We start from the raw sequence: 12,836 nt of genomic DNA, 5'->3' as shown, positions 1-12,836 counted from the left end.
ATAAACTTATCCATGATTGATTTTCTATAATACTTCCCATAGCAGCTATTCCCAACCTCTTTTCCTCTCAAGCAAATAACAGAACTACTTTTGCTCTCAGCAGAGAACCTTTCCTCATCACGAGGTCTTCAATGTTGTGTGGTTAGTAGAGAAATTGCTCCTTGGGGCAAGCAGAGAGAAGGTTCTGATACAAGTTAGTTTAGCTCCACCATCCCACTCTTTGGAGAGGTGGTCTAGTTTGAAATTCAAGTTATATCAAATACCTAAATGCTGACATTTTGTCTATAACCTATTCCCCTAAATAAATCTACTTTTTGCTAATTTTCTGAATTTTTCATATGACTGAACCCCAAATTTTGGTACCTGCCATCATTTGGTGACAAACCCTACATCTTAGATACATCATTCACATTTCAATGAAAAAGTTGATTATCATTCCTCTTGAGCTCCTCTTCTCCCAAATTCCAAACTAGAACTCATACCATTGTCTTGTTTCTTCATTGCTCCATTTTCACATGATTAGATGGCCCTTCTGGTCAATGCCAATCCCTCTGTTTGTGTCCTTGATCCCATCTGCCTTTTCTCTTTCCCTAATTTCTGTTTCTGAATTTCTCCTCTGCTGCCTTTAAATGCACCCATATCTTCTATACCTTTTAAAAACTTTCAGTTGACCCTATGATCCCAAGCTTTTTTTTCCTGGCTCTTTCACAGCCAAATTCCTAAATAAAACTGCATACATTTGTTTCTTACCTCTCACTTACCTCTCAGTTTTTGTAACATTGAGATGAACTATCTTCCCCAGTCAAGGAAGAAGCCCAACCAATAATTATCAGATATAATCAAATTCCCTGACTATTCTGTTTGAATAGAGTGATTGTGAGGAAGGAACTCTTTAGTCTATCCCTCAAACCTCTGTGCATCTTTAAACAACCTTTGAAATATTGATTAGCATATTTTTAGATAGGTCTGGTACCTGATCTGCCAAGTGCATTCCATTTGGCTCCTTGATTCTTTTGCCTTTGCTATCTCCCTTCCCTCCAGTTTGTGCTTTTATACCTGGAAAACCTCCAAGGCTAAATTTCCCCTATAAAAGATCTGGTTATGATGAAGATCTTTGCTAAATCTTTTTCAGAACTAAGCCCACAATGAGATTATTCTCTCTCCCATCTCAGAGTGCCTTCTCTTTAAAGGCATCTTTCTCCTTATTCTAGCTAACTTTGGCTAATCTGCTAAACTCCTCTATGGTCTAACCTTCCAATGAATGGATTACTTCCACTTCATGGAATATTTCCTTTCTCCTGATTAATTGTGAGTTCCCTTGGAGAACATGTTTTTGGTTTTTTTTTTTTTTTCCTTTGCTAACAATATGCTCTCCCAACTTTATTTCATCTTTGCTACTCTTGGAATCTATTTTATCCCTTCATTTTGTCTGTAACCTCTTCCCCTAAATAAACCTGTCTTTTGCCAAAGAGAATGGCCATTGCGAATTTGTCACATGTATGTTTCCAACTAGAAATTGCTATCCCAACCCCATCATTATGGCTTCTGTCCCCACTACTCAACTGAACCTTCTTTCTCCGAGGCTTGGAAAGACTTACACGAACTGATGCTGAGTGAAAAGAGCAGAACCAGGAGATCATTATATACTTCAACAACAATACTGTAAGAGGATATATTCTGATGGAAATGGATAACTTCGACAAAGAGAAGATCTAATTCAGTTCCAATTGATCAATGATGGACAGAATCAGCTACCCCCAGAGAAGGAACACTGGGGAATGAGTGTAAACTGTTTGCATTTTTGTTTTTCTTCCCAGGTTATTTTTATCTTCTAAATCCAATTCTTCCCGTGCAATAAGAGAACTGTTCAGTTCTGAACACATATATTGTATCTAGGATATACTATAATTTATTTAACATGTATAAGACTGCCTGCCATTTAGGGGAGGGAGTGGAGGAAAGGAAGGGAAAAATCAGAACAGAAGCGAGTGCAAGGGATAATGTTGTAGAAAATTACCCATGCATATGTACTGTCAATAAAAAGTTATAATTAAAAAAAAGAAAAAAGAATCTTCTCTCTCCAAGATTACCAGTAACTTTATTTTCTCTGTTCTTATCTTTCTTGATCTCATTGTACTTTTGAGATGATTTACAACCTCTCCCTCCCTCTGGTTATTTTCTCCTCCCTGATTTTTTATGATATTGTTCTGTCCTTTTTTCTCTTTCTGCCAGTGAGATCATCTCTTTTTTTTTTTCTTTTTCTTTTTTTCAATCAATTTGAGTTAAGTAGCTGACCCAGAATCCACAGCTAGTGTCAATTATCTGAGGCCAAATTTGAACTCAGGTCCTTCTGACTCCAGGGCTGATGCTTTCTCCACTCTCTCCAGCTGCCCCCTAAACTTATCTTTCTTAATGTCTTTTGTAGGATCACCATCCATAGCTTTCATTCATTCAACAAGAATCTATAAAATGTATTCTATGTGTCAGGTATAGTGCAAAATAAGTTCCCAGATTCCAGGGAATCCCCATTTGAGGAAGTAACTATTCCAGCCATGCTCATTTCAAACTTGACTCCAGCCCCATGACTTCCTGAACTACTTTAAACTTCTTGAAAGCAAGAATTGTTGTGTGGGTGTGTATGTGTGTGTGTGCTTATTTTTATATTCCCACCATTTAGCAACATGCTTCAAATATAATGAACACTATAATTGGTACTTCTATCTATCCATTTCTATCTATCTAAGCACTGAAGTTACAAAAACAAAACAAAACAAAAAAAAACAACAACATAAATAAACATGCCTTCAAGGAATTTATATTCTACAATACCATGAACTACCCTCTATGCATTGTTATATTCTCAGGCTACATCCAGGATCCTCTCCTTTTATCTCTTTTTCCTCCAACCTTTACAACTTTAATGGATTCAAGCATTATCTCTATACAGATGATGTCTGAATCTACATATCCAGTCTTTTCTCTCTCCTGAGTTCCAGGCTCCTATCTCCAAACACTTGCTCAATGTCTTTACTGTACATTCCATATGCATCTCAAATTCAACATGTCCAAAAGAGAAATCATCTTCCTCCCTAAACCCACCATTCCTCCAAACTTCTTTATTTCTGTCAAGTATATCATCATTCTGATTTCAAAAAGGCCTAGAGAGACTTACATGAACTGATGATGAGTGAAACGAGGAGGGCCAGGAGATCATTTTATCCTTCAACAACAATATTATATGATGATCAATTCTGATGGATCTGGCCATCCTCAGCAATGAGATGAACCAAATCAGTTCCAATGGAGCAGTAATGAACTGAACCAGCTACGCCCAAAGAAAGAACTCTGGGAGATGACTAAGAACCATTACATCGAATTCTCAATCCCTATATTTTTGCCTGCCCGCATTTTGGATTTCCTTCACGCTAATTGTACACTATTTCAGAGTCTGATTCTTTTTGTACAGCAAAATAACGGTTTGGTCACATATATTTATTGTGTATCTAATTTATACTTTAATATATTTAACATCTACTGGTCACCCTGCCATCTAGGAGAGGGGGTGGGGGGAAGGAGGGGAAAAATTGGAACAAAAGGTTTGGCAATTGTCAATGCTGTAAAATTACCCATATATATAATTTGTAAATAAAAATCTATTAAAATTTTTTAAAAGGAAAAAATGTACTTTAAAAAAAAAAAGAAAGAAATTGTACAGGGTTTTTTTATAACCAAAATTTCTTCCTCACTGAAAGCTCATGTTTTTATCACCCTAAAAAAAAGATATCATCAAAGAGAGCCCTAATTGATCAAAGATGGACAGAAGCAGCTACACCCAGAGAAAGAACACTGGGAAATGAATATAAACTGCTTGCATTTTTGTTTTTCTTCCCGGGTTGTTTATACCTTCTGAATTCAGTTCTCCCTGTGCAACAAGAAAACTGTTCGGTTCTGCACACATATATTGCATCTAGAATATACTGCAACCCATTCAACATGTAAAGGACTCTTGCCATCTGGGGGAAAGGGTGGAGGGAGGGAGGGGAAAAATCGTAACAGAAGTGAATGCAAGGGATAATGCTGTAAAAAATTACCCTGGCATGCGTTCTATCAATAAAAAGTTATTTTAAAAAAAGATATCATCATTCCTAAAGTCACAAAAATTCATAATCTAGGAATTATCTTGATTTTTCACCCTTACTTACCTTTTACTTACAAGCCCCCATATGCAAAATTGCCAAATCTTATGCATTAAATTTCCTCAATATCTCCAGTAGTTGTCTCTTTTTCTTTAATCATGCCACAACTACCCTAATATAGGCTCTCATTTCCTTTCATTTGGCTTATTTTATTCACTCCATAATTGGTTTCCCTGCATCCAGACTCTCCCTAACTCTCTAATCCCCTACAAAGTTGCCAAATTGATATTCCCAAAACACAGGTCTGACTATATCATTTCCCTATTAAAAAAATTTCAATGGCTCTCCATTACTTCTATAGTTTAATACAAACACTTCTACCTTTTAAAGGCCTTTACAATCTGGCTGCAGCCAGTCTTGCCAAGCCCATTACATATTTTTCTCTCCATACAAGTCTGCACTACAGCCAAACAGACCTGCTGGCCATTCCTTGCATTATTCTACCTTTTGTTTTTGTGTGTGTGTGGTGTTTTTTTTTTTTTTACCAGTTGTTGCCCATTCAAGGAATGTACTTTCTTCTCACCTTGGTCTCTAGGAGCCCTTTACTTCCTTCAAGTCTCACCTCAAGTGTCATCTTTAAAAGTCCTTTCCTGATCTCCCCAGTTGATAGGGCTTTCCCAAAAAAAATTACAATATTTTTTAGACTTATTTTGAATTTATTTGTGAATATATTGTATCTCTCTTTCCCTAAAGAATATAAGTTCCACTTTTCACACAAATAAAGTTAGATCTAAGCAATTGGAAGAATATCAAGTGCTCATGGATAGGCTGAACTAATATAATAAAAAATGACAATTTTATCTACTGTATTCAGTGCCATCAAGCTGCCAAGAGATTACTTTATAGAGCTAGAAAAAATAATATCAAAATTCATCCAGAAGAACAAAAGGTTAAGAATTTCAAAGGATTAGCTCTCCCAAACCTAAAACTATATTATAAAGCAACAGTCATCAAAACCATTTAGTATTGGCTAAGAAATAGAGTGATGGATCTGTGGAATAGATTAGGTTAGGTTCACAAGACACAATAGTCAATGACTATAGTAATCTAATGTTTGATAAATCCAAACACTCCAGCTTCTAGAATAAGAATTCACTATTTGACAAAAATTGCCAGGAAAATTGGAAAATAGTATGGCAGAAAGTAGTTATTGACCCTCACCTAACACCTTATACCAAGATAAGATCACAATGAACTCATGATTTGAACATAAAGGGTGACACTATAACCAAATTAAGAGAACAAGGGATAGTTTACCTCTCAGATCTATGAAAGAAGCTACTTATGGCCAAAGAAGAGCTAGAAAACATTATGAAATGCAAAATGGATAATTTTGATTATATTAAATTTAAAAATTTTTATACAAACAAGACCAATGCATTCAAGATTCGAAGGGAAGCAGAAAACTAGGGGGAGATTTTATATCCCAAAGTTCTGATAAAGAGCTCATTTCTAAAATAGAGAATTGACTCAAGTTTATAAGAATACAAACCATTCTTTAATTGATAAATGGTCAAAGGATATGAACAGACAATTTTCAAAAAAAGATATTTTAAAAAGATATTAAAGCCATATGAAAAGATACTCTAACTCACTTTGATTAAAGAAATCCAAATTAAGACAACTCTGAGGTACCATTTCATACTTCTCAGATTGGCTAAGATGACAAGAAAAGATAATGATAAATGTTGGAGGGGATGTGTGAAAACTGGGACACTAATACATTGTTGTTGAACTGTATGAACTGATCCAACAATTCTGGAAAACAATTTGGAACTATACCCAAAGGGCTATCAAACGGTGCATATCCTTTGAGCAGTGTCTCTAATGGGTCTATATCCCAAAGAAATCACAAAAAAAGGGAAAAGGACCCACATTGCAAAAATATTTGTAGCAGCCCCTTTTGTAGTGGCAAAGAACTAGAAACTGAGTGAATGCCTATCAGTTGGAAAATGGCTGAAAAAGTTATAATGTTATGGAATATTATTGTTCTATAAGAAATGATCAACAGGATGATTTGAGAGAGACCTGGACTTATATGAACTGATGCTAAGTGAAATGTGCAGAACAAAGAGAGCACTGTACACAGCAAAAAAAAAAATTATGTGATGATCAACTGTGATGGACTTAGCACTTTTCAACAATGCTGTGATTCAGGCCAATTCCAATAAACTTGTGATGAAGAGAGCCTTCTGTATGCAGTGAGAGGACCAAGGGGACCGAATATTGGCTCATAACATAGTATTTTTACCTTTGTTGTTACTGTTGTTTGCTTGCTTATTTTTTCCTCGTGTTTTTTTCCCTTTTTAATCTAATTTTTCTTGTGCAGCATGATAAATGTGGAAATATATTTAGAAGAATTGCATATGTTTAATCTATATTGGATTACTTGCTATCTAGGGAAGGGGGGAGGGGAGAAGGAAGAAAAATATGGAACACAAGGTTTTGCAAGGGTTAATGTTGAAAATTATCTTTGCATGTATTTTGAAAAATAAAAGGCTATTATTAAAAAAAAAAGATTGTAAGTTCCCTAAAAGCAGAAACTATCTTATTTCTGTATTTGAATCCTCATTGTCTAGCATAGTGTTTGACACATACTAGGTACTTAACACATGTTGGTTGATTGACACATTGTGCATTTGAATGTCTTTCTGTGCATGGACCTTGTGAACCTAAGTTTACAAGAACCTAAATAAGGAATATTCTCAAATCCCATTCTTACCCTTATAGGCTTCAAGATTTTTATATTTGGACTAAAAAGAAGAGTTCAAAATGCTTTCTTCAGTACATTTCTTCAGTACTTTCATCTCATTGCTTAGTGCTTTATGATTTCCCTACCTGTTCAGTTCACCAAAAATTCTTTTAATGGGGTAGAGCGAAGAAAGAAGGACAGAAAGACTCCATCATATCCCCAGCAGTCAAAAGCACAGAGATTGTGACCAAGTAACACTCACATGGAGTTTTATAAAAGAGACTTATGTTTATAAATACCCTGTTTCCTAAGGAGGATTCAGAGTATGGGTAGAAGAGCCATAAGTCTTGATCTCTATGTTATCTGGGAAACAGAATGCCAACTGAAAGGCTGCATTGAATTGGTGGTTATGAAGAGAGTCTGAAAAATATAAGACATGAGTAGAGGAAAACATCATGAGAGTGGAAGTAAGAGACTCCCTGCTATAGAACAGAAGGGAAGGGTTGATTTCTAGATACAAACCTCCACTCACCATCCCCTCCACCCCCTTTTATGGAATGTAGGAGAAAGAATCAGGCTCTTCCATTGACTTTCTTGCTCCCCTCTCAGTACTTCTAGAAAGAGGCACAAAAATACTGAAGAACACCTTAAAAATAGAATAAACTAAGTAGTAAAACAGGTATAGAAACCCAACAAGAAGAATGCCAGTCTTCCCCTGAGTATGTGCCCCTTCTTTGAACAAGAGAATGGGAAGTTTAACAGCTCTTTCATGATTTATGTGGGGACAAGCTAGACAAGCCTGGAAGATCTGCCTGATTGTTTCTCCCCGTTTTTTACTAGTAGGAGAATTTTTGGCTATCAAAAGTCCCCTTCTTTCCATATAGCCCCGTGAATATGTAAAATATGAAAAACATATTTGGAATCTGTATAGATGTTCACTCTCTTTTCCTTCCCCAATTCCAAAGCTCTGGTTAGGGCAATGAGATCAGCTTTCTGGGCAGAAGTTCCAGGGAGCAGTGGCTTAGCTTCCAGGATGCTATTGAGGGTCACCACAGAATAGCCTGCCTTTCCTTCCCCATTTTCAAGAAAACTAGACCCATCTGTAAACCATTCACCATCTGGGTTGGCAGGAGAAATGTCCCTCAAGTCAGGTCGACTGGAGTAGACAGAATCTAAAGCTTCCTCACAATTTTGAATACTGTCTCCTGAGTGAATGCTGTCAGGGAGCAGGGTGTTAGGGTTAAGAGTGTGACACACCTGAGAGTCAGGTCGGGAATGTTTAGCAGGAGAACCTGATATCTAGTAAGCCACCCACCACCAGGCCACTGACGCCCTTTGGCTTCTAAAATGCTCCGGTGTCCTAGGGTGAGTTTTGAGGCTTCTTCAGTTAGGGTTAGGACTGTAGCAGCTACTGCTCTGAGGCAAGAGAGCCATTCTAGGGAAACTGGGTCTAATTTTTTTGAGAAGTAAGCAAATGGGCTGGGATCTGGTCCTAGAATGTGCATTAAGCCTCTCTCTTCCCCCCCCCCCCCTTTGATCTACATACAGAGTGAAAAAGGCTTTTCTAAATTTAGGTAGAGCTAGGGCTGGGACAGAAGTCAGTTTGGCTTTTAGGATCTTAAAAGCCTTGGCCTAATCAAAGTCCCATTCTAGGGGAAGATTTTCAGGGTCTTGAACAGAATCACAGAGGGGCTTGGCAATAATTCCAAAATTAGGTATCCAAATTCTGCAGAAACCAGCCATGCCCAGGAAAGTGTGTAGCTGTTTCTTTGAAGTGGGTCCAGGAGGCATAAAATGGTCTGTTTCCTCTCCTCAGGTCAGAGTGAGAAGTGGGGGTAAGGTTGTGGCCCCAATATTTTACAGACTGGCAGGCAATATGGGCTTTGGATAAAGAGACCTTGTAAACCGGGGAGGCCAGAAAACTAAGGGTTTTGATAGCTTCATCTAAGGAAGCCTCTCAGGTGGAATTGCAGATCAAGATAAGACAGCAATTAAGCAGCTCCAAATCTCTTAAACCTTTAGCCAGTGCTAAAAGTTTGTGCTTAAGAAATTTTTCAGTACTGAATAAGGCTGGAGTGGCTTGCCCAGGGATTCCTTGTCAGGCAGAGGAATCTATTTTCTCCCAGATTTCAGAGGTAATATGGGAGGGCTTTGAAAGTAGCACAAAAAGATCACCCGGAGGTCTGAGAAGAGAAAATTGGGTCCCCAATTTCACTATTAAATAACACCCCAATAAGGGAGCAGGATAGGAGGGAATAATAAGAAACGAGTGTTAAAATAACAGGTTACCAAACTGGAAAGGCAGAGAGAAGGTCTCAAAACAATTCTTTAATTTCCCTCCAATCCCCATTATAGGGGAGAGGGGGAAAGAGAGGAGGGAGTGAGACCAGAGTTCCAGAGCAAGAAGAAAAGCCCCCATATCAAAAAGAAATTCAAAGGTTTTACCGGCCACATCCGGATGTTAGGCTGTTGTGGAGGAGTGAGGGGGAGCTTGACCAAGCCCCCAAATCTTCTTGGAGGGCAGGACATAGAGGGAGCAGCTTGCTCCTTGTAGGCAGTCTCTCCACCAGTGTCCTTCCTGATTGCACTCAGGGCAGGACTGAGGAGTTTCCTCAGAGGACAGTTTTGGGCCCAATGGCCCTGTCCATGACACCTGAAGCACGAACCCCTGTGTTTCCCGGAAATGGCAGTAGCCAAAATTTGGGACTGTTCTCCATTTCTCATTTTAACTCTGCAATCTTTTTCCTCCGCTGCAGTTTGATCCCTATTATCAAAGACTCCAAAAGCTGTTTTTAACAGCTGACTTGGAGAAATTTGAGGGCCCAAAGCTGGGTTCTGCAGCTTCCTCCGTAGATCTGGAGCAGATTGTTTAATATTAACATCTCCCCAGGAGAGAACAAATTGAAGGGCATTGGCCTTAGACCGCTCAATAAATTGATGGAGTTCTCAGAGTAATGGCCAGTTTTTATTTAGTCTGGGAGAGATTTGACATTGAAAAAGGCATCTCTACTTGAGTGTCCCCCCCTGAGAGTCTGCTGCTTTTCTCAGGGGGCAGAGATCAGAAGGGGCGGCTGAATGAGGATCCTGGGAAAGAGAAAAGGGGGTCCCACTCACTGTATCAGAGGTTTTGAGGACTGGGGGCTGGGAAGTCTCAGAATCTGGTTCAGGAAGTGAGGGAGATAGAGTTAAAGAAATATTGTTGGACATAAAGTTCTGTCTTTGATAAGGAGGTGGTTTTGAAAGGGATTTGGAAGCCTCCTGATAAAGACTGAATAGGGGTGCAGAGAAGGGATTTTGTATCCCTAGACTAGCAAGAAGGAGGGGGTTATTTAAAGGTTTGTATCTAATTTTGATTTTCCTCCAGCAAATTTTAGCAGCATTATGCAGTGCTGTTTTACTTTAAGTTTTTTAGTTTTGAGAGCTTTTAAGCTGAATTTGTCTTTGTTTAAGAGATAGCCTACACGAATGTTTGTGGCAGCTCTCTTTGTAGTGGCCAGAAACTGGAAACTGAGTGGATGCCCATCAATTGGAGAATGGCTGAATAAATTGTGATATATGAATAATATGGAATACTATTATTCGGTAAGAAATGAACAACAGGATGATTTCAGAAAGGCCTGGAGAGACTTACATGAATTGAGTGAAATGAGCAGGCCAGGAGAGCATTATATACTTCAACAACAATACTATATGATGACCAATTCTCTTGGACCTGGCCATCCTCAGCAATGAGATGAACCAAATCAATTCCAATGGAGCAGTAATGAACTGAACCAGCTACACCTAGCAAAAGAACTCTGGGAGATGACTAAGAGCCATTACATTGAATTCCCAATCCCTATACTTTTGCACACCTGCATTTTTTATTTCCTTCACACTAATTGTACAATATTTCAGAATCTGATTCTTTTTGTACAGCAAAATAACAGTTTGGTCATGTATACTTACTGTGTATTTAATTTATACTTTAATATATTTAACATCTACTGATCATCCTGCCAGCTGGGGGAGGGGGTGGGAGGAAGGAGGAGAAAAATTGGAACAAGAGGTTTGGCAATTGTCAATGCTGTAAAGTTACCCATACATATAACCTGTAAATAAAAGGTTAAAAAAAAAAGAGAGAGAGATAGCCTAAAGGAGAATCCTTCGGGATACAGATAGAAGTAGATTGTCCTGTTGTTTTTTTTTCCCCACAATCTTAGATTTTCCAGATTTTATAGTGTCCCATCCTCTCAGGCGTCCCTGGAGAAGGAGAGAGGTGACAGAAGTTCCCTGATTAAAGATGCTTTTGTTAAAAATACAGGAATTCTAAGTCTGGGCATCCCCAACTAGGGAATTCTGCTGAGTGTAAAGGTTCCTAATAGCCTAAATCTTCCTGGGTATTTGGGCGTCCCAGCTATAGAATAGACAACAGCAAGAGAAGGCTTTCCTTGGCCAAAATTTCAGGGATCCCTGTAGCGGGACACCAAATGTTGACATGTGAGAAATTGAAGAGGGAGGAAAACTGTTAAGTTGTGTTCCCTTTAAGATTATCACTCTTAAGAGATTGTGTTCCCTTTTCTGATCTCAGAGATCAGGATCTCCCAGGCTCCAAGAATTCTAGAGACATAACCTATCCTCCCAGGATAAGAAAACCAATCAACTCCATAGAAAGTCTAAATTCTCATTCAATTGAGAAATCCTAGTCTGATCAGCTCAGGCTGTCCCAGCCCCCACCAATATACCCAATATAACAGCTTCCTAGAGCTAAGCTCTTTGCAGATAGCTAGGACCCTGCCCACTGATTCTCTCAGCATAAAATTCCATTCCCAATAGATGGCTCCCACTATAGAAGTCAGTCCCTTGGCAAACTGATTTCTATCCAACAATAAACTTTCATTTTTCAATCAATAATTCGGGAATAAGTCAATTTTTTCACTTTTAAACCTATGGCCAATTAAGGGGATATTGTAATAACTCTCTTATTGCCACTAACCCCATGACCACCAGGAATTGAGAGCATTCAAACTGCATCAAAATGAGGGTTGAGAGATCCTCTGGCTGGTGGTGTCTCAGGTTTTGCAAAAGAATTTACAATTCCAAATGCAGGCGAGGCTTGTGGCAAAAATGGGTTTATTACACTGAGAAGAAACAATTTAGTAGGCTCTTCCAAAAGGAATTTAGCAAAGGTGGGTTTACACTGAGAAACAACTTCTTAGGGGGCCAAATCCTGACTAAATCTGTTGGGATTTTCAGCAAATGTTTGGGTTCAGCCTTTGATTATATTGGTTTTTTTTTTTTTTTTTTTTTTGGCCTAAGGCTAGGGAGTGATCTCCAGATGAATTTGAGGGATTAATTTTCAATTCAATAAAGTGTAGTGATTATGCCCCAGGGCAAGATCTCCAATTGAATTGTAGGTAGACCTTACTATGGGAGTTTCCCCTAGAAACAGGAGGGTGAGGGCCCTCCCAGAGGTCAGGAAAGGTTGAGATTTTAGGGTTTTTCCAACCCAGGTTTATAACCCCCCCCCCAACAATCAGGGGGACACAGTTTACATCAATGGGACAGAACTGTGAAACAACTCCAAGTTGGGGAATTTATATATCACTCTGTCCAGATCAGGATTTATGGGACTCCGAAGAAGCTGATTCTCCTTTTCTGGACTGTAGAATACAGCAGAGACTTTTGTCACACAATTTGGAATCAGACTTATGTATCCTGGCATAATGATTCTCATAATCGCCATGTGCATGTGGGAATACCCCAAACTGAATTGGTGGGGAAATAATCAAAAGGTGAATGATCAGGTTTAGAAAATCACATTACTGTTCACTTCTAAAGAGAGATATTATCAGAATAGAAATAAGAATGTATCATATAATGCTACAGTGCAGACATGTTTGGGAATGATTATGCTTTCATGTGGGAAGAAATTGGCTAGGTTACAATAGCAAATATAGAAGGAGTTT

The sequence above is a fragment of the Antechinus flavipes genome, chromosome 2 (genome assembly GCF_016432865.1).
Source record: "Antechinus flavipes isolate AdamAnt ecotype Samford, QLD, Australia chromosome 2, AdamAnt_v2, whole genome shotgun sequence".
In the NCBI taxonomy this organism is placed as follows: domain Eukaryota; kingdom Metazoa; phylum Chordata; class Mammalia; order Dasyuromorphia; family Dasyuridae; genus Antechinus; species Antechinus flavipes.
This window is presented reverse-complemented; position numbering follows the sequence as displayed.